This window comes from Salmo salar, chromosome ssa16, assembly GCF_905237065.1.
Source record: "Salmo salar chromosome ssa16, Ssal_v3.1, whole genome shotgun sequence".
Taxonomy (NCBI): Eukaryota; Metazoa; Chordata; class Actinopteri; order Salmoniformes; family Salmonidae; genus Salmo; species Salmo salar.
In genome coordinates, this window is record NC_059457.1 from 75488190 (window position 1) to 75515896 (window position 27707).

Consider the following 27707-nt stretch of genomic DNA (forward strand, 5'->3'; position numbering starts at 1 on the left):
GTGTGTGTGTGTGTGTGTGTGTGTGTGTGTGTGTGTGTGTGTGTGTGTGTGTGTGTGTGTGTGTGTGTGTGTGTGTGTGTGTGTGTGTGTGTGTGTGTGTGTGTGTGTATACTGTATGTTAATAATGTGTGTAATAGAATAAGCTGTTCATACTGCAGGGATGAAAGCTTTTAGACTGATGGAAAGTGATGGAATGGAAAGCAAAGCAGTTTGGGACAATTTAGTCTGAGAGTGATGTATGTACAGTGAGGGGAAAAAGTATTTGATCCCCTGCTGATTTTGTACGTTTGCCCACTGACAAAGAAATGATCAGTCTATCATTTTAATGGTAGGTTTATTTGAACAGTGAGAGACAGAATAACAAAAAAAAATCCAGAAAAACGCATGTCAAAAATGTTATAAATTGACTTGCATTTTAATGAGGGAAATAAGTATTTGACCCCCTCTCAATCAGAAAGATTTCTGGCTCCCAGGTGTCTTTTATACAGGTAACAAGCTGAGATTAGGAGCACACTCTTAAAGGCAGTGCTCCTAATCTCAGCTTGTTACCTGTATAAAAGACACCTGTCCACAGAAGCAATCAATCAATCAGATTCCAAACTCTCCACCATGGCCAAGACCAAAGAGCTCTCCAAGATGTCAGGGACAAGATTGTAGACCTACACAAGGCTGGAATGGGCTACAAGACCATCGCCAAGCAGCTTGGTGAGAAGGTGACAACAGTTGGTGCGATTATTCGCAAATGGAACAAACACAAAAGAACTGTCAATATCCCTCGGCCTGGGGCTCCATGCAAGATCTCACCTTGTGGAGTTGCAATGATCATGAGAACGGTGAGGAATCACCCCAGAACTACATGGGAGGAGCTTGTCAATGATCTCAAGGCAGCTGGGACCATAGTCACCAAGAAAACAATTGGTAACACACTATGCCGTGAAGGACTGAAATCCTGCAGCGCCCGCAAGGTCCCCCTGCTCAAGAAAGCACATATACATGCCCGTCTGTTTGCCAATGAACATCTGAATGATTCAGAGGACAACTGGTGAAAGTGTTGTGGTCAGATGAGACCAAAATGGAGCTCATTGGCATCAACTCAAGTCACCGTGTTTAGAGGAGGAGGAATGCTGCCTATGACCCCAAGAACACCATCTCCACCGTCAAACATGGAGGTGGAAACATTATGCTTTGGGGGTGTTTTTCTGCTAAGGGGACAGGACAACTTCACCGCATCAAAGGGACGATGGACGGGGCCATGTACCGTCAAATCTTGGGTGAGAACCTCCTTCCCTCAGCCAGGGCATTGAAAATGGGTCGTGGATGGGTATTCCAGCACGACAATGACCCAAAACACACGGCCAAGGCAACAAAGGAGTGGCTCAAGAAGAAGCACATTAAGGTCCTGGAGTGGCCTAGCCAGTCTCCAGACCTTAATCCCATAGAAAATCTGTGGAGGGAGCTGAAGGTTCGAGTTGCCAAACGTCAGCCTCGAAACCTTAATGACTTGGAGAAGATCTGCAAAGAGGAGTGGGACAAAATCCCTCCTGAGATGTGTGCAAACCTGGTGGCCAACTACAAGAAACGTCTGACCTCTGTGATTGCCAACAAGGGTTTTGCCACCAAGTACTAAGTCATGTTTTGCAGAGGGGTCAAATACTTATTTCCCTCATTAACATTATAACATTTCTGACATGCGTTTTTCTGGATTTTTTGTTGTTGTTATTCTGTCTCTCACTGTTCAAATAAACCTACCATTAAAATGATAGACTGATCATTTCTTTGTCAGTGGGCAAACGTACAAAATCAGCAGGGGATCAAATACTTTTTTCCCTCACTGTATCATTATCTGAGCTTGTGTGTGTGTGTGTGTGTGTGTGTGTGTGTGTGTGTGTGTGTGTGTGTGTGTGTGTGTGTGTGTGTGTGTGTGTGTGTGTGTGTGTGTGTGTGTGTGTGTGTGTGTGTGTGTGTGTGTGTGTGTGTGTGTGTGTGTCTGTGCTCTGAGGGCAGTTCAGTTGTCACTCTACACCCCGCGGACGCTGTGGCTCACCAGAGGCCAGTGTGGTTCAGAGGGGTTTGGAAACCTCTAACCACAGCGTGTGTGTGTCTGTGTGTGTGTCCAGTGTGGTTTGAATCACAGCCTTCTCTGACACGGTGTAGGATGGAGCCAACCGACCAGGAACACCGGCCTTCTCTGACACGGTGTAGGATGGAGCCAACCGACCAGGAACACCGGCCTTCTCTGACACGGTGTAGGATGGAGCCAACCGACCAGGAACACCGGCCTTCTCTGACACGGTGTAGGATGGAGCCAACCGACCAGGAACACCGGCCTTCTCTGACACGGTGTAGGATGGAGCCAACCGACCAGGAACACCGGCATTCTCTGACACGGTGTAGGATGGAGCCAACCGACCAGGAACACCGGCATTCTCTGACACGGTGTAGGATGGAGCCAACCGACCAGGAACACCGGCCTTCTCTGACACGGTGTAGGATGGAACACCGGCCTGCCTGCCTGCTCCCCTTGCCTTCAGACAGCCACTGATATAGCTACACGATTTGAGAAACTAGCTTCCAGACACCAGACTCCATGATAATGGAGGAAACTATCAGGAAACGACAGGAGGAAAATGAGAGCATGTGAAAAGAGGTAAAACAGAGAAAATGTAAAAGATTGGAGGATAGGAGAAGAGATAGAGATGAGTGGAGAGAGAAAAGTTGAGAAGCGGAGAAGAGAGGAGAGATGAGAGGACAGATCAAGACGAAAAGAGAGGAGATATAGAGAGAGGAGAGGAAAGATAGAAGGGGAGATAGAGAGGAGAGATGAGGAGAGGAGAGGTGGAGGAGAAATGAGAGGAGAGAGAGAGAGAGAGAGAGAGAGAGAGAGAGAGAGAGAGAGAGAGAGAGAGAGAGAGAGAGAGAGAGAGAGAGAGAGAGAGAGAGAGAGAGAGAGAGAGAGAGAGAGAGAGAGAGAGAGAGAGATAGATAGATAGATAGATAGATAGATAGATAGATGGATGGGGAGAGGGCTCCCTGACATGTAGTTAGCTTGGAGATGTGTCGTGTCCTGAAGGATATGGAAAGGGACAATCCTGTGATCGCTGTCTATTAGCAGACACTAATGGTGGGTCCATCGATGGGTTGGGTAACACAGTCACCTGTTTTTTAGTGCTAACTGCTGCATTCCCGCTAGCACATCAATCATTCTCGCACTCTCCCCATCGCCCCCCGACGCACAACTCTAAATATTTAATCACCCACCCCCGAAAAAAAGAGAAAAGAAAGGAAAAAGGAGATGGAGAGAGAGAAAAGAGATTGTCTCAGTTCATCCTCTCACACTGAACCACTTCTCTCTCTCGCTCTGTCTCTCGCTCTCTCTCTCTCTCTCTCTCTCTCTCTCTAGTTGTCTGTTTCATTTCTCTCACCATCTCATCCATACTGAAAGGGGGAAAACTGTATGACCTTAAATTGGGGAAAGCAAACATTTATTTATTTGTATGTGTTCCGCTGAAAGTTAGAGTGCACAGCAAAGTTTCACTATATCTGGTTCCATTATGAAACATGAAAGGATATCACACAGGCTTCAAATCTCCTCAAAAAGAGTTGACTTTGACAAGCTCCCACCTACTTCACCCATCCTCCCCTCCCCTCCTCCTCTCTTCTCCCCTCCCCCTCCTCTCCTATCCTCCCCTCCCCTCCTCTCCCCTCCTCCTCTCCTCTTGAGGTCAGTGGCTACCTGAGCTCTGGGCTCCAGTTGCAGCTGTAATTAAAGGGTATGTAACATCACACGGAAGGGTGTCGAATGTCAGGAGGGTGAAACCCAACGCCCCTCCTCCTGCTCCCCCATTAACGCGGATGAATTATACATACACACCCCCACTGGAGGGAGGGAGGGAGGGAGGAGGGGAGGGAGGGAGGGAGGAGGGGACAGGTGGGTGGGAAAGACAAGAAGGGAAAGGGTGAGAACACTCTAGGACCGGTTCTTCGGCTGTCCCCATAGAAGAACCCGTTGAAGAACCCTTTTTGGTTCCCGGTAGAACCCTTTTGGTTCCAGGTAAAATGCTTTTGAGTTCCATGTAGGACCCCTTTCCATAGAGGGTTCTACATGGAACCCAAAAGAGTTCTATGTGGAACCAAAAAGGGGACAGCCAAAGAACCCTTTTGGAACCCTTTTATCTAAGAGTGTAGAGGGAGAAAAGAAAAGCTGTGTGAGTGAAACAGTCTATGGTGATGGGTAATGTACTCTAGCAGGGTGACAGGAGGGATAGGGAAAGAGAGATTGAGGGATATAGAGGGGGAAGAGAACCCCTCTTTTCCTTTGCTCCATCACATAATTATCTACAGGGTCAGAGGTCACAGCAAGACGGGTTACCATGACAATGACAGGCGATGTCTCGGGTGATGATGTCACAGTGGGACAGATCTGGTGTATCGATCGCCTCAGAGTCCTACTGCAAAAATGACATTGTACCACTGCTGCTGACATCTCTCTCTCTCTCTCTCTCTATATATATATCTCTCTCTCTCTCTCTGTGTCTCTCTCATGCTCTCTCTCTCTCTATCTCTCTCTCTCTCTCTCTATCTCTCTCTCTCTCTGTCTTCTCTCTCTCTCTCTCATTTTCTCTATCTCTCTCACCCACACACTTTACCTCTCTCTCCTCTCTTTACCTCTCTCTCTATAACTCTCCCCTTCTCTCCATCTTTTCTCTCCATCTCTTCCCCCTCTAGCAGAACTCTTTCTCTCCCTCCTCTCTCTCTCCCCCTCTCTCTCTTTCTCCATCTATTCTCCTCTTTCCTTCTTTCTTTCTTCCCACAGTATGAGTAATGCTGTGGGTGAGACAGTAATACCACTGATTGACTCTATGGTTGATTGATGGGTGCTTTAGTGGACTGAGGTCTGGCTCATACAGAGAAATAGAGGACAACAGTCACAGGGAAGAGACAAAGGCAGGACGGCCTTCTACAGTCTCTGTAAATGCTATTGGTTATGCTTCAATTTACAGACCGCTATACCTGGTATTTTCCTAAAGACATACTAAAATGACAATTCATTGATGAACATGTACAATCTGGCAACAGATACATTCATTACCAATTGATATGAATAACCCAGGAATTTACAATAATACCTAATTGGTTTTAATAACTGCACTCACTATCATAAATATCTGCTATGTCGAACTTAAATGACCTTAGTGGATCAGGTCTTAGACTTGCTGCCTCCCAGCTATCTATTAATAGTGTATCTCCATGGCGATATGAGAGGAGCAGTAATACCCAGGAAGTATGAGGTTACCTCCAGGCTCAGAACAGAGATGACCCACCTGACAATACCTGTAGACATCACACTGGCCAATGATCTATTCCCCTACAATACCTGTAGACATCACACTGGCCAATGATCTATTCCCCTACAATACCTGTACACATCACACTGGCCAATGATCTATTCCCCTACAATACCTGTACACATCACACTGGACAATGATCTATTCCCCTACAATACCTGTAGACATCACACTGGCCAATGATCTATTCCCCTACAATACCTGTAGACATCACACTGGCCAATGATCTATTCCCCTACAATACCTGTAGACATCACACTGGCCAATGATCTATTCCCCTACAATACCTGTACACATCACACTGGCCAATGATCTATTCCCCTACAATACCTGTAGACATCACACTGGCCAATGATCTATTCCCCTACAATACCTGTAGACATCACACTGGCCAATGATCTATTCCCCTACAATACCTGTAGACATCACACTGGCCAATGATCTATTCCCCTACAATACCTGTACACATCACACTGGCCAATGATCTATTCCCCTACAATACCTGTACACATCACACTGGCCAATGATCTATTCCCCTACAATACCTGTAGACATCACACTGGCCAATGATCTATTCCCCTACAATACCTGTAGACATCACACTGGCCAATGATCTATTCCCCTACAATACCTGTAGACATCACACTGGCCAATGATCTATTCCCCTACAATACCTGTAGACATCACACTGGCCAATGATCTATTCCCCTACAATACCTGTAGACATCACACTGGCCAATGATCTATTCCCCTACAATACCTGTACACATCACACTGGCCAATGATCTATTCCCCTACAATACCTGTAGACATCATACTGGCCAATGATCTATTCCCCTACAATACCTGTAGACATCACACTGGCCAATGATCTATTCCCCTACAATACAGAGCCGTGCTAGGCACTAGACGGCCATGCTAGAGAGGAAAATGGTGGCGATATTGTTAGAGCTGTTGACAAAGTAAAGGTGTGTTCTGATTAGGGTTAAGGGTGTAAGGTTAGGGTTGGTGATTGAAATAGGATTAGTGGTTAGACAGCGCTATACTTCTGTCCTTGACGACCATAAAGTCACCTACCGTGAACTTCATCCCTCTCTCTATCTCTCCACCCCATCCCTCTCTTTCTGTCTCTCTCCATCCCCCGTCTCTCTGATGGGATATCAGGAAGAAATCTGTTTAGGGATGTCCATGTTTCCATGGTGATGGATGGCTGTATGGGACGGTGTGTGTGTGTGTGTGTGTGTGTGTGTGTGTGTGTGTGTGTAAGAGCGTGTGTTGTGTGTGTGCGATCAATCAAGTGTGTACGTGCGCTCATAAGGGTTAACTTTAGCGACCCTGAGTCTGAACAGAAAACATTTCCAGAAAATAATACACTTTAGCCGGCCAGGTCTGAGAGAGAGAGACTGAGTGAGGAGACACAGCGCTGGCTTAATTCAACCACAAAGGAATCAAAATCAGGCTGTTAGAGAGAACTTTCTCTCTCATGTTTGCATTTACAGTAAGTCTCCAAATCTTCTTCTTTACACAATTAGAACTTACTGTAAGCTTCATTGAAGAGCAATCCTGGAGCAATTATATGATTATTTTCTTCTATTATTAAAACGTTCTCTCTCTCTATCTCTCTTCATCCTCCCATCATCTCCCCTCTCTCTCTCCCTCTATGTCTTTCTCTCCTCCTATAAGTGATTTCAGATTCCCAGTGACTTTCCAGATACCTGACCAGGCAGATCTGTAGTAGGCATCAGTAATATTGAGCGTGCAGGTGTAGTTTTGGGAAGCAGGGCTGTGTTCAGCTCATGCCGTGCTTGAAGTTTACTGCTATCCAGGTCATTTAAGGGAAAGGGCTCCGGAGGGACTTAAACAACACACCAGATGACTACATAACATCAGATCATATTTTCCCATCCAGTAATAAGAGCTAGAATCATTAACAGACCTACAGGGTCCACATACATCTCTCTGGAGCATTTCTCAACTCCTCTCATATTCATATCAGCACTTTGTTTTGTTTACTTAACCTTTAAGTATGTGTGTGTGTGTGTGTGTGTGTGTGTGTGTGTGTGTGTGTGTGTGTGTGTGTGTGTGTGTGTGTGTGTGTGTGTGTGTGTGTGTGTGTGTGTGTGTGTGTGTGTGTGTGTGTGTGTATTCCTCTGCTCCGTTTGATTACCCCTCTCCAGCCCATCGTTTTGGCATGTTTGTTTTTCCGGTCGTTCCGCCGCATCACACCCTTGCCAGTGTGTCACGGCCAAACGTCGACCAGGTCTCACAGGACTGCCCCCGGGATCTGAGTGTGTTTGTGTGAGTTTGTGTGTTGGGTGGGTGGGTGAGGGGGTAGTTTAGGACCGTTACCACGGGAACTGAACCGTGTGCCATGTGTGTGCATTTGTGTAGAGGTTCCCGGGGGTTCATAGTGTGCTGGATGAAAGTGTCAGATAAGTAAATACCCGCCCACATGAGGATTATTCCTTCCACCCTCTCCATGCTCTGGCCCTGTCCTGGACCCAACAGGGTGAGACCAACAAAGCTCTGGCCCTGTCCTGGACCCAACAGGGTGAGACCAACAAAGCTCTGGCCCTGTCCTGGACCCAACAGGGTGAGACCAACAAAGCTCTGGCCCTGTCCTGGACCCAACAGGGTGAGACCAACAAAGCTCTGGCCCTGTCCTGGACCCAACAGGGTGAGACCAACAAAGGGCTGTGGGGGTGGGGGTCAGTGGTGATTCAGTGTTGGATAAACACAATATTTATTTATTTCAGAGGAGGGAAATGGAAATACACACAGGAAATTTGCAATACTGTATCCCTGCAAAACATCTTAACTGAGTCAATACTGTCTCCCCGCAAAACCTCTACACTGAGTCAATACTGTCTCCCTGAAAAACATCTTCAGAGTCAATACTGTCTCCCTGCAAAACCTCTACACTGAGTCAATACTGTCTCTCTTCAAAACCTCTACACTGAGTCAGTACTGTCTCCCTGAAAAACATCTTCAGAGTCAATACTGTCTCCCTGCAAAACCTCTACACTGAGTCAATACTGTCTCTCTTCAAAACCTCTACACTGAGTCAATACTGTCTCTCTTCAAAACCTCTACACTGAGTCAATACTGTCTCTCTTCAAAACCTCTACACTGAGTCAAAATTGTCTCCCTGCAAAACCTCTACACTGAGTCAATACTGTCTCCCTGCAAAACCTCTACACTGAGTCAATACTGTCTCTCTTCAAAACCTCTACACTGAGTCAATACTGTCTCTCTTCAAAACCTCTACACTGAGTCAATACTGTCTCTCTTCAAAACCTCTACACTGAGTCAATACTGTCTCTCTTCAAAACCTCTACACTGAGTCAATACTGTCTCTCTTCAAAACCTCTACACTGAGTCAATATTGTCTCCCTGCAAAACCTCTGCACTGAGTCAATATTGTCTCCCTTCAAAACCTTAACACTTAGTCAAGCAATTCCTCACACAATCATAGTCTAGTTAGTAATACAGACCCCAGAAGTCAAGAACATCTTCTCACATCTTTAATCAAATTAGATACAGTACATACATAGGACAGTACAGGTGAAGTGTAAGCAGTAAAATAACAAAGGTGTGTGTCTGTGTGTGAGTCTTCGTGTGTGTGACGGAACCCTCACCCCCAGTAACAGAGATTCCCTGCTAGTTCAGAATACAACAACAGGATGAATCCTTGTTACTGAAGGCGGGAGGTCAGAATCTCTTTCTCCAATCAGAAGATCTCTTTCTCTAATCCCTCCAATCACCTTTATGTCTCCGTCTGGTCCATCCAAGCAACTCCTCTGGAAAGAACGGTCCCTTCCCTCATCCATTAAAGAAAAATCTCCTCCAGGCATTCTAGAAAGACAGACGGACAGGCAGACAGGCAAACAGACACGTCAGTGGGTGAGTCTTGACTCAACAGAACTTCAAGTACAACTCAAAGATAAAAGATAAAGCTTCAAGTGCAAAGTTCAAACTTAGTGAAGTGACATCATGATTTGGGCTAGGGAACAGCTATCCATATGAAAAGGTTTCAGTTTTCATTGGTTTTTACAATAAGCATTTCCTAATGTCCCTGAATCGTGTCATTGTACCACACACAGATATCTGTTAGTGCCAGCTCACGCCCATCCATTACACTGTTCATTTCAACACTATCAAGTTTATTGATCAACGTTAAGTACATGAGCTAATCTGTCATGGATTCTTGGGTATAGGCTTTTAACTCATCATATCCCCAACAGCCTTAACCTTACCACTGTCACCTTCATCTAACCCTAATCCTTAACCCTACCACCTTCATCTAACCCTAATCCTTAACCCTACCACCTTCATCTAACCCTAATCCTTAACCCTACCACCTTCATCTAGCCCTAATCCTGAACCCTACCACCATCTAGCCCTAACCCTGAACCCTTCCACCTTCATCTAACCCTAACCCTGAACCCTACCACCTTCATCTAGCCCTAACCCTGAACCCTACCACCTTCATCTAACCCTAACCCTGAACCCTACCACCTTCACCTAACCCTAACCCTGAACCCTACCACCTTCATCTAGCCCTAACCCTGAACCCTTCCACCTTCATCTAACCCTAACCCTGAACCCTACCACCTTTATCTAACCCTAACCCTGAACCCTACCACCTTCATCTAGCCCTAACCCTGAACCCTAGCACCTTCATCTAACCCTAACCCTAACCCTACCACCTTCATCTAACCCTAACCCTGAACCCTACCACCTTCATCTAGCCCTAACCCTGAACCCTACCACCTTCATCTAACCCTAACCCTGAACCCTACCACCTTCACCTAACCCTAACCCTGAACCCTACCACCTTCATCTAGCCCTAACCCTGAACCCTTCCACCTTCATCTAACCCTAACCCTGAACCCTACCACCTTCACCTAACCCTAACCCTGAACCCTTCCACCTTCATCTAACCCTAACCCTGAACCCTACCACCTTCACCTAACCCTAACCCTGAACCCTTCCACCTTCATCTAACCCTAACCCTGAACCCTACCACCTTCACCTAACCCTAACCCTGAACCCTACCACCTTCACCTAACCCTAACCCTGAACCCTACCACCTTCATCTAGCCCTAACCCTGAACCCTACCACCATCTAGCCCTAACCCTGAACCCTTCCACCTTCATCTAACCCTAACCCTGAACCCTACCACCTTCACCTAACCCTAACCCTGAACCCTACCACCTTCATCTAGCCCTAACCCTGAACCCTACCACCTTCACCTAACCCTAACCCTGAACCCTACCACCTTCATCTAACCCTAATCCTTAACCCTACCACCTTCATCTAACCCTAATCCTTAACCCTACCACCTTCATCTAACCCTAATCCTTAACCCTACCACCTTCATCTAGCCCTAACCCTGAACCCTACCACCATCTAGCCCTAACCCTGAACCCTTCCACCTTCATCTAACCCTAACCCTGAACCCTACCACCTTCACCTAACCCTAACCCTGAACCCTACCACCTTCATCTAGCCCTAACCCTGAACCCTTCCACCTTCATCTAACCCTAACCCTGAACCCTACCACCTTTATCTAACCCTAACCCTGAACCCTAGCACCTTTATCTAACCCTAACCCTGAACCCTACCACCTTCATCTAGCCCTAACCCTGAACCCTAGCACCTTCATCTAACCCTAACCCTAACCCTACCACCTTCATCTAACCCTAACCCTGAACCCTACCACCTTCACCTAACCCTAACCCTGAACCCTACCACCTTCATCTAACCCTAACCCTGAACCCTACCACCTTCACCTAACCCTAACCCTGAACCCTACCACCTTCATCTAACCCTAACCCTGAACCCTACCACCTTCACCTAACCCTAACCCTGAACCCTACCACCTTCACCTAACCCTAACCCTGAACCCTACCACCTTCACCTAACCCTAACCCTGAACCCTACCACCTTCATCTAACCCTAATCCTTAACCCTACCACCTTCATCTAACCCTAATCCTTAACCCTACCACCTTCATCTAACCCTAATCCTTAACCCTACCACCTTCATCTAGCCCTAACCCTGAACGCTACCACCATCTAGCCCTAACCCTGAACCCTTCCACCTTCATCTAACCCTAACCCTGAACCCTACCACCTTCACCTAACCCTAACCCTGAACCCTACCACCTTCATCTAGCCCTAACCCTGAACCCTTCCACCTTCATCTAACCCTAACCCTGAACCCTACCACCTTTATCTAACCCTAACCCTGAACCCTAGCACCTTTATCTAACCCTAACCCTGAACCCTACCACCTTCATCTAACCCTAACCCTGAACCCTACCACCTTCATCTAACCCTAACCCTACCACCTTCATCTAACTCTAACCCTGAACCCTACCACTTTCATCTAGCCCTAACCCTAACCCTACCACCTTCATCTAACCCTAACCCTGAACCCTACCACTTTCATCTAGCCCTAACCCTAACCCTACCACCTTCATCTAACTCTAACCCTGAACCCTACCACTTTCATCTAGCCCTAACCCTGAACCCTACCACCTTCATCTAACCCTAACCCTGAACCCTACCACCTTCACCTAACCCTAACCCTGAACCCTACCACCTTTATCTAACCCTAACCCTGAACCCTACCACCTTCATCTAACCCTGTGTGTGTGTGTGTGTGTGTGTGTGTGTGTGTGTGTGTGTGTGTGTGTGTGTGTGTGTGTGTGTGTGTGTGTGTGTGCGTGTGCGAGTGAGACTCTTTGACCTTAGAGTTGTTGGCATTCTCCCCTCCCTTGTGTCTTTTTGTGTTGAAGGAAACCTAAATCAGCAATTAACATTAATAATTAACGAGCCTATCAGATTAATTATTTATTAGGTCGACGGGTAATTGCCTCCGCTTAAGAGAGAGAGAGAGATAACACCTGCAAGAGTTAAGGAGAGGGAGGAGAGGAGGAGGAGAGGGGAGGTGAAAGAGGAGATGAATAGAAAGGAGAGAGTGGAGGAGAGTGGAAAATAGAGGGGAAAGAGAGCACAGGGGGAGAGAGGAGGAGAAGAGGGAAAGAGAGGACAGGGGGAGAGAGGAGAATGAGAGGAGAGAGGACAGGAGGGAAGAAAGGAAGATGAGAGGACAAGTAAAAAGAGGTGGAAGGAGAAAGTGTGAGAGGAGAAGATAGAGGAACCAGGTTACCCAGGTTACCAACCCTTCTTCCCCCTTTCTCTCCCTTTACCACTCACTCTCTACCCTACCTCTCTTGTCCCCTCTTCTCTTCCTCTCTTTCTTTCTCTCCCTTTACCACTCACTCTCTACCCTACCTCTCTTGTCCCCTCTTCTCTTCCTCTCTTTCTTTCGCTCCCTCCTCCCTCTCTACTTAGTCAGTGTGTATCGGGTTGCCCAGACACAGGTTGTTAATTGCAGAGTAACTACAGTGTATGTGTGTGTGATGTTGATTTCACAACCCTTTTAGTCTGTCAGCTCGCAGCATCAGACACTATTGGATTCAGATCAAGTACCTCAATTAACACCCAGCAACTCTCTAAACTTACTCACTCACTCTCTGTTTGTGTGTCTGGACTGTATGTCTGACACATTCCCTGCAATAATGCCCTACTACAACAATATACTGTACTCTAATCATAGTGTCTGAAGTCGGTCTGTGAGGAGTTTACAGCTGTTCTTTTCAGAAGGGAGTCAAAGGCATAAATGGAAGCCCCCCCCCAAAAAACCCTACTGTCTCTAAGACCTAGAACCCTTCTCTGAATTGTCCTTGTACCTTTCTTTTCTTCCAGCGTATCTTGTGTGTATCGACTAATGTGATCCCTGTTGAAAACACAGTAACAGTCGCAATAGTAATTGAGTAATTGAGCCTGTCTATCGGTTGAAGGATGGCTGTTACTCCGCTATGAGCTAAAAGGAAGAGGTCAAGTGAACTCTGTTGCATCGGGTCATATAAGACAACTTACCTGGCCTCCTGTTGGTCGGCTATGTTGGCTGGGCAGCAGCAGACCGCTGGGTCCCGGACCGGACCGATGCTGTCTTCAGCTCCGCCAGAACCACAATGGTTGAACCCGCTCCCTATGCCAGCTAGGTCTTACCCTGCTATCACTAACCTCTGGACCGCAGAGGAACCTATGGACCGCTGCTTATCTTTAGGACCGCTTTACGACCCATAACACAGCCCTGGCCTGCGCAGAACACACTGATAGGAGAGGAGAGGAGGAAGAGTTAAGAGTTATTCATCCCCCCACTCCAACTTTGAACCCTCCTCACTTCTAAGACCTGATCAGTAGAGAATGCTCTTAAAACATTCATGTGAGAAATTACTGGGGAAATCATAACTTTCTCTATTTAGGTGATTTAAATAATATTGCATCTTGCGAGTAGATACTCTGAGCATTGAGCGTAACCTCTTCTATGGCCGGTGGTTTTATGCTAGCTAATGATGCTTTGACCTGTTGCTACATTAGCCCATTAGCCCATTTTAAAGTAACCTGTTGACTGTCTTTTAGCTAGGTCTTTTACATGTATCTAACTGTGCACTAAGAATCGTAACAGTATGGTAAACAGCGTTGTGTTGTGCTGGTAGTCACATTCACGGACCTCTCAGATCATTCGTAACCAGCGCATTAGCCATGGAACTGAAGCCCAACCATACTGTGGTCTGTGGGTTGCTCTGGATGTGCTATCTCGCCGTCTCTCTTTCTCCCTCTCTCCCTGTGACTCTCTCTCTCTCTCTCTCTCGGTGATATCCTCTTGGCAGTGCGGAGGGATTTGTGGTTAGTTTGTTTCACACAGACACACACAGAAAGGAATATAACTGGAAACAAACGCTGTGTTACAATGAGGCCACTGTCCTCTCTCTGTAGACATGTCATCATCTTTCAAATCTTTTTTTAGATTGAAACCCTATTTTATTTCTCACATAACTCTTTTTAACCATGTACATGATACTGAATGTGTTGCTGGGTAAATGATGTACTTATGACTACCTACTGTAATTGTGACTATATGAAGCATGTTGAGATTTGGCTGTAAATGAAAAGTCCCTCTACAACTTAAATTTCAACTTCCTTAGTGATCAGTGATCAGGACAGTTTAGTCACTGTCCCAGTGAGCCCTGTACAGTACAGTACCAGCCGGCGCCACTAACAAGGCAATTAAACAAGGGTTGGTAGGCTTGCAGACAACCACAGCCCCACATCACCACCTCTCTATCCCACCCCCTCAGCCACATCTCTACACCCCCAACCCGCCCGTCCAACCCCCCACCCTGCCAATGCCAATGTCTAACAGGGCCTGGGGAGCTGCCCCCTGACGATACGCAATTGGATTGGAAGCCAATCAATCATGCGGAGTATTGACCTGTGATTGGATTTGGCCGGTGTGTCAGGGCCCCGGTTGATTTTAGCTCCAGCCCAATGAAGGTGGATGTGAGGCTTTATTGTACTGGACGTATGGGGTGCCTGTCAAACACACACACACACACACACACACACACACACACACACACACACACACACACACACACACACACACACACACACACACACACACACACACACACACACACACACACACACACACACACACACACACACACATTCGCTTACTGGGGAGTTTGGATGGGATGGGTTATTGTTGTGGACTTACAGGATTGGTTCAGGGTTTGAAGTGCTGCCAGCAGAGATTGATGTGTACAGTGCAGCTCCTGTATCCATCTATCTGAGTTACTGTCACTCATAACCATCTCTCTCTCTCTCTCTCTCTCTCTCTCTGTCCCACTCTCTCTCTCTCTATCTTTCTGTGTCTCTCTCTCTCTCAGACAAATTGGATTCCACGTAGATTTTCCCCACTCCTACCTGATACATACTGTAGTAGGCTATACTGATGCATACAGGTCTGTGTGTGCGTGGGTGTGTGTGTTCGTGCTTGTGTGTCTCTGTGTCCATGTTTGTGTGACACAGAGAGAGAGAGTTACTGTAAAGCACCAAAGTCCTTGAGCGTCTGTCCCCGTCGTTTACATCAGTAAAGTGAGATTAATTCTCCCTTTAGAGACCTCTGAAAAATGACAACTTGTCCCACACACACTCCATTGAAGAATGATGACACTACACACACACACACACACACACACACACACACACACACACACACACACACACACACAGTGCTGATAAATGAACACACACTCTAAATCTGGAGTTATAGTGTTATTAGCTGCAGACCAACGGTATGACAGTAATAATCATAAAGTAGCTATTAGACATCAGACTGATCAATAGCAGGGAGAGGAGCAGGAAGGATGGGACAGGACAGGGCAGGTTAGCTAAAACATACTTAAGAATGGGAGGGGAGATTCTATATGCCTTTTGAAATCAATCTGTTAGATGCACGAGAATGACTTGACTTTTGTGTTATCATGAGTTGGATGTCGAAGGGATATTTGTGAGACAATTTGAGTTAGCCCCCCTTCTCCCCCCTTCTCGCCCTCCCCGCTCCCTCCCCCCCAGCTGGCCATTACCCCATTAGGCTCTAACAGTTATGACACCCACTGACTGGCCGGCCCATAGATAATACCATAAAGACCCAGCTCAATGCTAATCCACTGGACTTAACCTGTTTACTGCCTGCTGCACATACATATCTCTACCTCTCCTGTCTAATGCCGGACCAGGTCAGGCCCGTTCTGTGTGTGTGGTTGTGTATTTTTGTGTGTGTGTGTATATAACCTGTTTAGCGCTGGCCATACATATTTCTCTGGTGTAACGCGAGGCGCAGGGGGAGCCAGATCAATAGGGATGTTTCTCTGTTAATAAAGATGTAACGTTGGACCAGTGTGTGTGTCTGTGGCCAGGGTGTGTGTGTGTGTGTCTGTGGCCAGTGTGGGTTTGTGAGCTGACCACACACACTTATGCGCGGTCGCTATAAATCTCCCGCTGACCACTGCGGTCAGACGAAGCGGTCAACACGAACCACCAGGGGATCGCTTCGCATTTCTCCCCTTTTGTGCATATCCCAACTCTCCCTGAGACACCCTCAGAGAGTGGGGTCACGGCCAGGGTCAGCCATTATCAACCGCAACCCTGGAGCAGTTAGGGTGAAGTGCCCTGCTCAAGGGCACATCGACAGATGTTTCATCTTGTCGGCTCTGGGATTTGAACTAGCAACCTTTCCGTTATTTGGCCCAATGCTCTAACCACTAGGCTACCTCTCTAACCGCTAGGCTACCTCTCTAACCGCTAGGGTACCTCTCTAACCGCTAGGGTACCTCTGTAACCGCTAGGCTACCTCTCTAACCGCTAGGCTACCTCTCTAACCACTAGGCTACCTCTCTAACCCCTAGGCTACCTCTCTAACCGCTAGGCTACCTCTCTAACCGCTAGGCTACCTCTCTAACCGCTAGGCTACCTCTCTAACCGCTAGGCTACCTCTGTAACCGCTAGGCTACCTCTGTAACCGCTAGGCTACCTCTCTAACCGCTAGGCTACCTCTCTAACCACTAGGCTACCTGTCACCCTTAAGTGTGTAAGAGTGTGTGAACGTGCATGACAGCATGTGTGTCCATGTCTGTGTGTGCACTTCATGTGCATGTCCATGTGGTTGTCTATCTGTGTGTCTATCTGTGTGTTGGACTTTGCAGGCAGACAGAGAGCCAGAGGCCTGGTACAGAGTGTCATAGCAGTGAGCTCTGTGATAATACTGTGGGGTACTAATAGTTAGTTTAGTGATAAGGTTCTGCGGTAGTAATAGTTAGTTCATTGATAAGGTTCTGAGGTAATAATAGTTAGTTCAGTGATAAGGTTCTGGGGCAGTAATAGTTTGTTCGGGATAAGGTTCTGAGGTAATAATAGTTAGTTCAGTGATAAGGTTCTGAGGTAATAATAGTTAGTTCAGTGATAAGGTTCTGAGGTAATAATAGTTAGTTCGGGGATAAGGTTCTGAGGTAATCATAGTTAGTTCAGTGATAAGGTTCTGAGGTAATAATAGTTAGTTCAGTGATAAGGTTCTGAGGTAATAATAGTTAGTTCAGTGATAAGGTTCTTGGGAAGTAATAGCTTATTGTTGTGTGTAGATTCGATGGAATATCTGGGCGATGACATCACTGAGATGTGCAACAGAGTCAAGGGTTAAAGATTAGGGGTTATGGGTCAAAGTCAGGATGCCTACAGTTTGTCTGTGTGAGGAACATTCAGAAACGTGTGAACCAGATCAACCTCGACATGACTCTGTGATGGGGGTTAATTTGAGCCTTTTCAGCACCTACAGTAACATGGAATATGCTATTTTTCTCATAGACTAGGTTATAGGTTATCTTTTTCTCATAGACTAGGTTATCTTTCTCTCATAGACTAGGTTAGAATGAGTGAGAAAAGTAGAATAGGATGAGTAGAATAGGATGAGGCGGAGCCAAGTACAGAGAAAGAGAGTGTATGAGTAGAGAGAGAAAGAGAGTGTATGAGTAGAGAGAGAAAGAGAGTGTATGAGTAGAGAGAGAGAGTGTATGAGTAGAGAGAGAGTGTATGAGGAGAGGAAGAGAGTGTATGAGGAGAGAGAGAGAGTGTATGAGAGGAAGAGAGTGTATGAGGAGAGCGAGAGGGTGTATGAGAGGAAGAGAGTGTATGAGGAGAGAGAGAGAGTGTATGAGAGGAAGAGAGTGTATGAGGAGAGAGAGAGAGTGTATGAGAAGAGAGAGAAAGGGAGATAGGGAGGGAGGACGCTGGCCGGTGATAAAGTGAGAGTGGTCAGCCTCCCCCTCTCCCTCCCTCTCTCCTCTCCCTCTTCCCTCTCTCCTCCTCTACCTCCCTCCTCCCCCTCATCCCTCCTCCTCCTCCCTGTATTTGTGACATGCATCAGTGCTTGTCGTGGGTGTGGCAGCGGGCATTGATCACCTGTCATGCTGATCACATTACAAACCCCGCCGGTTAGATTTAATTCCCCTCCCTCTATGAACCCCCCTCCCCAGGACATTGAGCGCGGCATGAAGGGATGGGATGAGAGGAGAATGTTTAAATGTATATGAATATCTAGATAAATGAGGGAATCATGGATAAGGGAGAAGGGAGCAGAGACGGGGTCAGGGGAGGTCAGGAGGGAGGGAGGTTACAGACGCACGGACAGACAAACCCCATAACCTTAAGAAATCAGATATTTTGCATGTCTGACACTATTTCCATCCAGGGTACTTTCCAGTGCCAATGTGTGATTAGAACCCTGGTCTTAGTGTTGTAACGTGTGAGATCACCAGACCTGCCTGATAATATCTCCGCACTCCCCTTCCCCTTCCAGGTAACTCATAGATCTGCCTGATAATATCTCCCCACTCCCCTCTTCCTTAGAGGTAACTCATAGACCTGCCTGATAATATCTCCCCACTCCCCTTACAGGTAACTCATATACCTGCCTGATAATATCTCCCCACTCCCCTCTTCCTTACAGGTAACTCATAGACCTGCCTGATAATATCTCCCCACTCCCCTTCCCCTTCCAGGTAACTCATAGACCTGCCTGATAATATCTCCCTACTCCCCTCCTCCTTCCAGGTAACTCATAGACCTGCCTGATAATATCTACCTACTCCCCTCCTCCTTACAGGTAACTCATAGACCTGCCTGATAATATCTCCGCACTCACCTTCCCCTTCCAGGTAACTCATAGACCTTCCTGATAATATCTCCGCACTCCTTTACAGGAATCATACTGCCTGATAATATCTCCCCACTCCCCACTCCCCTTCCAGGTAACTCATAGACCTGCCTGATAATATCTCCCCACTCCCCTTCCCCTTACAGGTAACTCATAGACCTGCCTGATAATATCTCCGCACTCACCTTCCCCTTACAGGTAACTCATATACCTGCCTGATAATATCTCCCCACTCCCCTTCCCCTTCCAGGTAACTCATAGACCTGCCTGATAATATCTCCCCACTCCCCTTCCCCTTCCAGGTAACTCATAGACCTGCCTGATAATATCTCCCCACTCCCCTTCCCCTTCCAGGTAACTCATAGACCTGCCTGATAATATCTCCCCACTCCCCTTACAGGTAACTCAAGTGCAGTTCACTTTGGGTCCAGTATCGTGATATAGGAAGACATGACGCTGCAGAAACCACAATCTAGACGAACCTTTGGTCAGCAGAGATAACTAATCACCAACACGGGCCATCGATCAAGGCCACAGAGTTCTGAAGTACTTTTGCATATTTGTTTCACTATCTATATCCGGCAAGGTACATGCATAAGAGATTGTGCACAGTGCTACTCATGTTGTAATGCTGTTGTGATTCTAATTTATTATCGATATCCTGTATCGATGTGCTTCAATATGGCAAGCAGAGAAAAAGCAGAGAAAACACTGTTTTTTTAAGAGGAAGAGAGAACGAGAGAGAGAGATTAGAGAGCATTAGAGAGAGAGATGAGAGACAGACAGAGAGACAGAGCTAGAGAGAGAGAGAGAGAGAGAGAGATATGAGAGACATAGATAGAGAGAGAGAGATATGAGAGACATAGATGGAGAGAAAGAGAGAGAGATATGAGAGACATAGATAGTTAGAGATATGAGAGACATAGATAGAGAGAGAGAGAGAAGGGAAAAGAGGGGGATTCTGCCGTAATGTGGTTAAAACCAAGGTCATGACCTTGAGGTCCAGTGGAGTGAGGTCATGGTCATTTATATAGCTTACTGTGTGTATGCGTGTGCATGTGCATATTTGAAAGCATTTCCAGAAGCCTGGGCACTGTCACTGTAGCCCCAACAGTTAGACCTCAGTAGACTGGGCCTGGACTGGTCGGACAAGTCGGGCCTGTTGGGACCAGGGAAGCGGGTGAACACAGTCCCCGTGAGTGAGGCCATCGATCGGGGGCTGAAAGTGGAGCCGCCCCCCCTCTCTCCTGATGACAGGAGCGGCTGCAGCCGCCAGAGGAGAGGAGAGGCCTGAGAGGGGATCAATACCGAGGGAGGCTGGAGTCTGACAGTAGATCTACAGGCCCTCAAAGAACACACACACATGCTCAAACACACAGAATAGTTCACATTCTTCCTACAAGATATGGGAATACAAGAGACAGAAGGAACCGAGTCTAGGCACAGAAATTATACAGACTTAACAGGGAGGAAGGGAGGGAGAGAGAGAGAGAGAGAGAGACTGTCTCCTCTTCCTTATTTCTCCATCCGTTATGCTCTGACATCCCCATTAACTCATAAATCCAATACAGTGGAGCTCAACAGTATCTGTGTTCTGCCGAGATGGAGGGAAGAGGGAGGGATGGATAGGGGGAGAGGGGAGGAGGAGAAGAGCGAAGGATCAATCGGTCCCTGGACTGTCAGTCCGCTCACTCGTTTTCACATCCATCTACCCATCGCACCACTTCCCTCCCTCCCTCCCTTCCTCACACCCTCCGTCCCAATCTAGCCACCCACATTCAGTACTGCACTGCTCTGCCAGACCGCCACCAACTGTGAGAGTGGCTTCACGGCCACTAATACAACTAAGACTGTCTACATCGGGGAGGACCAATCTGACTCTGGATGAATGAGAACATCACAGCGTGGAGCGTGCAGATATCCGGGACAAGTCACATGTATTTGAATAGGGACTGTTGAGCTGCATTGCACTTCTCAGAACTGGCCGACGTTTATATATTCCATTCTTTTACTTTTAGGTTGTGTGTATTGTGTGTATTGTTAGATATTACTGCACTGTTGGCGCTAGAAACACAAGCATTTCATTACACCCGCAATAACGTCTGCTAAACATGTGTATGTGACAAGTCCAATTTGATTTGATTTGAAGTGATCAACAAATCCCCAGCCCCCATACTGCCCCCTAGAGGATCTTAGCGGAACAGCATGTCTCAAGGGTATCACCCAGTACTACATGGGGTGGAGATTCAATGTTTACTGCAACCCAGATGACCTGAATTTGTGTGTACTAACTGTGAGTAGTAACGATTACCATAGTTACCAAGTCCTCTACCAAAAACGACTTTCTTATACTTTTAGGTAAAAGAGAATCGATAATGTTCACCATCCCACCATCTCTCTCTCTCGCTCTCCCTCTCTTTCTCTTTCTCTCCCTCTCTCTCTCCATCTCTCTCTCTCTCTGATTGTGTTTGTGTGTGTCCTCTGCCCGCTGCGGTGATCTCCGGTTTCCCTAATGGTTCCCAGGATGCATTGTGGCTTTGCGGGGGCGTTATGGGGGTGAGTGTGTGTGGGGTGTGTGTGTGTGTGTGTGTGTGTGTGTGTGTGTGTGTGTGTGTGTGTGTGTGTGTGTGTGTGTGTGTGTGTGTGTGTGTGTGTGTGTGTGTGTGTGTGTGTGTGTGTGAGAGAGAGAGTGGTGGTGGTGGGGAGTGATGCGGTCATTTCGACACATGAGAAGTATCCCATCAGAGGATAGGGCCTAGCCACTTCAAAGGCACTTACACACACACACTTAACACATTCAAACTACACTACACACACACACACACACACACACACACACACACACATGGTAAATGTGCATGCATTGCATCTGTGTTAATTGAAGTGAGGCTGTGGAAGGGAAGGATAATTTTTTTCAGAAAGATGCTGGTAGAAAAAAAGGAAAAAGCGTGTCACTCTTTCTTCTGTTCCTGGTTGAAAGTGTTTTATGATAATCATACTGCATCAGCATTATCGCACTCAGTTCCTCACAGATGTGTGTGTGTGCTACTCAATATGTTTGTGCAAACTAATTAAACACACGTCGTTGCTCCGGCCTACGATGGATGGCTTTTTAATGATGTCAGTCCAAGAGAATATGCAAACGCTTTTGAAGCGCTGCGACACTCCTATGGTAGATTACCTTATTGATTTGATCCAAAACATCATTAGATATGAATAAAAAAATCACACATTAGGGAGGGGTGTGGGGGAGGAGGGGATGGATTGGGGGAGGGACATTCAGGTACAGGAGTTTGTGTGTGTGTGTGTGTGTGTGTGTGTGTGTGTGTGTGTGTGTGTGTGTGTGTGTGTGTGTGTGTGTGTGTGTGTGTGTGTGTGTGTGTGTGTGTGTGTGTGTGTGTGAATCTATTCCTTTTCCTCCACAGACAAAGCGTCTCCACCTCTCCAACCCCTCAAATAAAACCAGTATTCATCTACTGAAACAATCAAATATATTGTCACAGATCAACTCACTGCAGCTCCTCCAGTCTGCAAGACACACACACTCCAGGCTTGTCTCATCAACAAATGAATACACACAAACGTCCTGTAATACAGTGTCAGTCCAAAGTTTGAACACACCTACACATTCCAGGGTTTTTCTTTACTTTGACTATTTTCTACATTGTAGAATAATAGTGAAGACATCGCAACTATGAAATGACACATCATGTAGTAACCATTTTTTTTTATTTTTTATATTTTATATTTGAGATTCTTCAAAGTAGCCACCCTTTGCCTTGATGACAGCTTTGCACACTCTTGGCATTCTCTCAACCAGCTTCTTGAGGTAGTCAACTTGAATGGATTTCAATTAACAGGTGTGCCTTGTTAAATAGTGAAATGTATTTTCTTCTTAATGTGTTTGAGCCAATCAGTTGTGTTGTGACAAGGTAGGGGTGGTATACAGAAGATAGTCCTATTTGGTAAAAGACCAAGTGTATATTATGGCAAGAACAGCTCAAATAAGCAAAGACAAACGACAGTCCATCATTACTTTAAGACATGAAGGTCAGTCAATCCGGAAAATTTCAAGAACATTGAAAGTTTCTTCAAGTGCAGTCGCAAAAACCATCAAGCGCCATGATGAAACTGGCTCTCATGAGGACCGCCACAGGAATGGAAGACCCAGAGTTACCTCTGCTGCAGAGGAATCAGGCCTTCATGGTCGAATTTCTGCAAAGAAACCACTACTAAAGGACACTAATAAGAAGAAGAGACTTGCTTGGGCCAAGAAACATGAGCAATGGACATTAGACCGGTGGAAATCTGTCCTTCGGTCTGATGAGTCCAAATTTGAGATTTTTGGTTCCAACCGCCGTGTCTTTGTGAGACGCGGAGTAGGTGAACGATGATCTCTGCATGTGTGGCTCCCACCGTGAAGCATGGAGGAGGAGGTGTGATGGTGTAGGGGTGCTTTGCTGGTGACACTGTCTGAGATTTATTTAGAATTCAAGGCATACTTAACCAGCATGGCTACCACAGCATTCTGCAGCGATATGCCATCCCATCTGGTTTGCGCTTAGTGGGACTATCATTTGTTTTTCAACAGGACAATGACCCAAAACACACCTCCAGGCTGTGTAAGGGATATTTGACCAAGAAGGAGAGTGATGAAGTGCTGCATCAGATGACCTGGCCTCCACAATCACCTGACCTCAACCCAATTGAGATGGTTTGGGATGAGTTGGACCGCAGAGTGAAGGAAAAGCAGCCAACAAGTGGTCAGCATATGTGGGAACTCCATCAAGACTGTTGGAAAAGCATTCCTCATGAAGCTGGTTGAGAGAATGCCAAGAGTGTGCAAAGCTGTCATCAAGGGTGGCTACTTAAAATAATGTAAAATATAACATATATTTGGATTTGTTTAACACTTTTTTGGGTTACTACATGATTCCATATGTGTTATTTCATCGTTTTGATGTCTTCACTATTATTCTACAATGTAGAAAATAGTCAAAGTAAAGAAAAACCCTGGAATGTGTAGGTGTGTACAAACTTTGGACTGACACTGTATTACAGGACATTTGTGTGTATTCATTAGTTGATGAGACAAGCCTGGAGTCAGCGTGTGTGTCTGTGTTTGGACCAAGAACAACTGTATTTGTGACCACAGTGTGTGTGTGTGTGTGTGTGTGTGTGTGTGTGTGTGTGTGTGTGTGTGTGTGTGTGTGTGTGTGTGTGTGTGTGTGTGTGTGTGTGTGTGTGTGTGTGTGTGTGTGTGTGTGTGTGTGTGTGTGTGTGTGTGTGTGCGTCTAGCAGACTGGAAGAGCTCCAGTGAGTTGATCTGTGTCAATATATTTGATTGTTGAAGTAGATGAATACTGGAAAAACAAGAGACTGTTTTATTTGAGGGGTTGGAGAGGTGGAGACGCTGTGTCTGTGGAGGAAAATAGATTCATACACACACATACACACACACACACACACACAAACGTGATGTCTTCACTATTATTCTACAATGTACAAAATAGTCAAAATAAAGAAAAACCCTTGAATGAGTAGGTGTGTCCAAACTTTTGACTGGTACTGTATTTATTTATTTAAATAGTTTTTGTACCCCTTTGTCTCCCCAAATTTGTGGTATCCAATTGGTAGTTACAGTTTCATCGCTGCAACTCCCATACGGAGCCACACTGCTTCTTGACACAATGCCCACTTAACCCGGAAACCAATGTGTCGGAGGAAACACCGTACACCTGGCGACCGTGGCAGCATGCACTGCACCCGGCCCGCCACAGGAGTCGCTAGTGCGCGATGGGACAAGTACATCCCTGCCAGCCAAACCCTCCCCTAACCCGGACAACACTGGGCCAATTGTACGCCACCCCATGGGTCTCCCGGTCGTGACCAGCTGCGACAGATTCTGGGCTCGAACCCAGAATCTCTAGAGGCACAGCTAGCGCTGCGATGCAGTGCCTTAGACCACTGCGCCACTCGGGAGGCCTTGGTACTGTATTTAACGTCATAGATTGTCCGGACCGTTTGGGTCGGTGTGTAACACTATCCAGTCCCAATGACCCGCAGTGGCTCCAGTCCTATTGGGCTGGTCCATATGACACACACACACACAGACGGCCTGACTCCAGGTCTGGCCCCATTGATCCAGGGTCTTGGTGCCACTGGGGGTAGGAGGAGGATCCATCTCAGATAAGAGAGCAGGGCTGGACCTAACCGAACAGACAGCAGACTCCTTCTGGTCACCCTGTTCTCTCCTGCCCTCTCTCACTCTATAGCCCTCGTTTTAGCCCTTTATCTGTGTCTCTGTTTTCTTGCATTCCCAGTGTCCATCTTTCTATCTATAGTTAGTCTTTATCTGCGTCTCTCTCGTTCTCTCTACCTCCGTCTCTACCTCCGTATCTTTCTCTTCTGACTCCCTTTCCACTCTCCAATCAGATCAGCATTGCTGTGACTGTCCACGGCGTCTTCAAGTTTAGAACACGTGGACCATCAGATCAGCATTGCTGTGACAGTCCACGGCGTCTTTAAGTCTAGGACACTTGGACCATCAGATCAGCATTGCTGTGACAGTCCACGGCGTCTTTAAGTCTAGGACACTTGGACCATCAGATCAGCATTGCTGTGACTGTCCACGGCCTCTTCAAGTTTAGAACTCGTGGACCAAAATCCTTTGTCTTTTACTTTTCTTCATATTTAATTGTGGCCAGTCCAGGAAACAAACTCATAGCAGTTTTTATTTTTCCGTAATCGTCCCTCCTCTCCCCTCCCCTTCTCTCCCCCCCTCCCTTCTCCTCTCCCCTTCTCTCCTCTCCCCTCCTCTCCTCTCCTCTCCCCACCCCTTCCCTCCCCCTCCCTTCTCCTCTCCCCTCCTCCCTTCTCCCCTCCCCTCCCCTCCCTTCTCCTCTCCTCCCTTCTCCTCTGCCTTCTCCTCTCCCCTCCTCCCTTCTTCTCTCCTCCCTTCTCCCCTCCCTTCTCCTCTCCCCTCCTCCCTTCTCCTCTCCTCCCTTCTCCCCTCCCTTCTCCTCTCCCCTCCTCTCCTCCCTTCTCCTCTCCTCTCCCCTCCCTTCTCCTCTCCCCTCCTCTTCTTCATTCTCCTCCCTTCTCCTCTCTCCCCCTTCTCCTCTCCTCTCCTCCCTTCTCCTCTCCTCTCCCCTCCTCTCCTCTCCTTTCCCTCTCTTCCCAAGATGGTTGATGTAAATGATACTCAGTCAACTGAAAGGTAAAAGTTTGAAATCAACCATGTAAAATCAACAGTGATTGATTGTGTCATGTTACTTGACTGTTATTACCCAAAACACCCTGCAGGAGGTGCAGAAGTATTTTTCTCTATCTCCTGAGTGAGTGAAGGGAGAGCCAAGGAGAGGAAGAATACTTCTTGCTAAAATAATCACTTTATGTTAGAGGAAAACATAAATATCCACTGCTATGAGAGACACAGGAGTCAGAGAAAGAAAGTGAGAGAGAGAGATGCCTCAAGGGAGAAGTGAAACCTTTTTAAGGCTGGTCTTTCTCTTCCTCCATCTTTCTCTCTCTGTCTGTCCCTCCCTCCCTCTCCCCCTTCTCTCTCCCTGCACACTGATACCCTAGCAGGGAAGTTTGACCCTGCAGTCGATAGGCCCATTAGTAAATAAGGGATGCATAATTCATTAAATATGCTTCAGATACATATTTCAGCGTTGGGTTACCAGGCAGATGTGGGGAGCAGTGAGACCATAATAACACTCTGCAGGATGAGGTGTCTGCTGTAGACAACTGTCAGAGAGGAGGAGTGGAGAGGGGAGTGACAGGAAGGAGAGGACAGGAGAGAAAATTAAGGAGAGAAGGGGAGGGGAGAGAAGAGGAAAGAACAGGAGAGCACAGGAGAGAAATATATTTGAAGAAAATATAAATTATAACCACACAATGACGTCATTTCAGAAGCTATGAGGTCAGTCTGAGGAAAAGCAGATGTTGAAGTCCAGTTTGAAGGAGAAGAGGAAGATGGCTTGGCACGCAAAGCCTGCTTAGACCAACCACAAGACAGCCCAATAAAGACACACACTCCCATGACTGCAGAAAGGAGGTCAAAGGGTCAATTCCCACAGACTGGTAGTGAAAGGATGAAAGAGACTGGACTGTGTGTGTGTGTGTGTGTGTGTGTGTGTGTGTGTGTGTGTGTGTGTGTGTGTGTGTGTGTGTGTGTGTGTGTGTGTGTGTGTGTGTGTGTGTGTGTGTGTACTGTAAATAGCAGTACCCCTTCTTCCCATAAGCCTCTATAATAGAGGCGTGTGAAAGAGGAACAGGTGTTTTTGATTCGCCATCGACTACTGCTGCTCAACTCATAGACACACAAAGCCACGCAACCAAACACACACAAAGCAACCTAACACACACACACAATAACACACACACAAAGCAACCTAACACACACACACAATAACACACACACAAAGCAACCTAACACACACACACAAAACACACACACAAAGCAACCTAACACACACACACACACACACACACACACACACACACACACACACACACACACACACACACACACACACACACACACACACACACACACACACACACAGCAACCTAACACACACACACAGCAACCAAACACACACACACACACACAGCAACCAAACACACACATACACAGCCACAAAACAAAACACACACACACTCACTTACACACACACACACACACACACACAGCAACCAAACACACACACACACACACACAC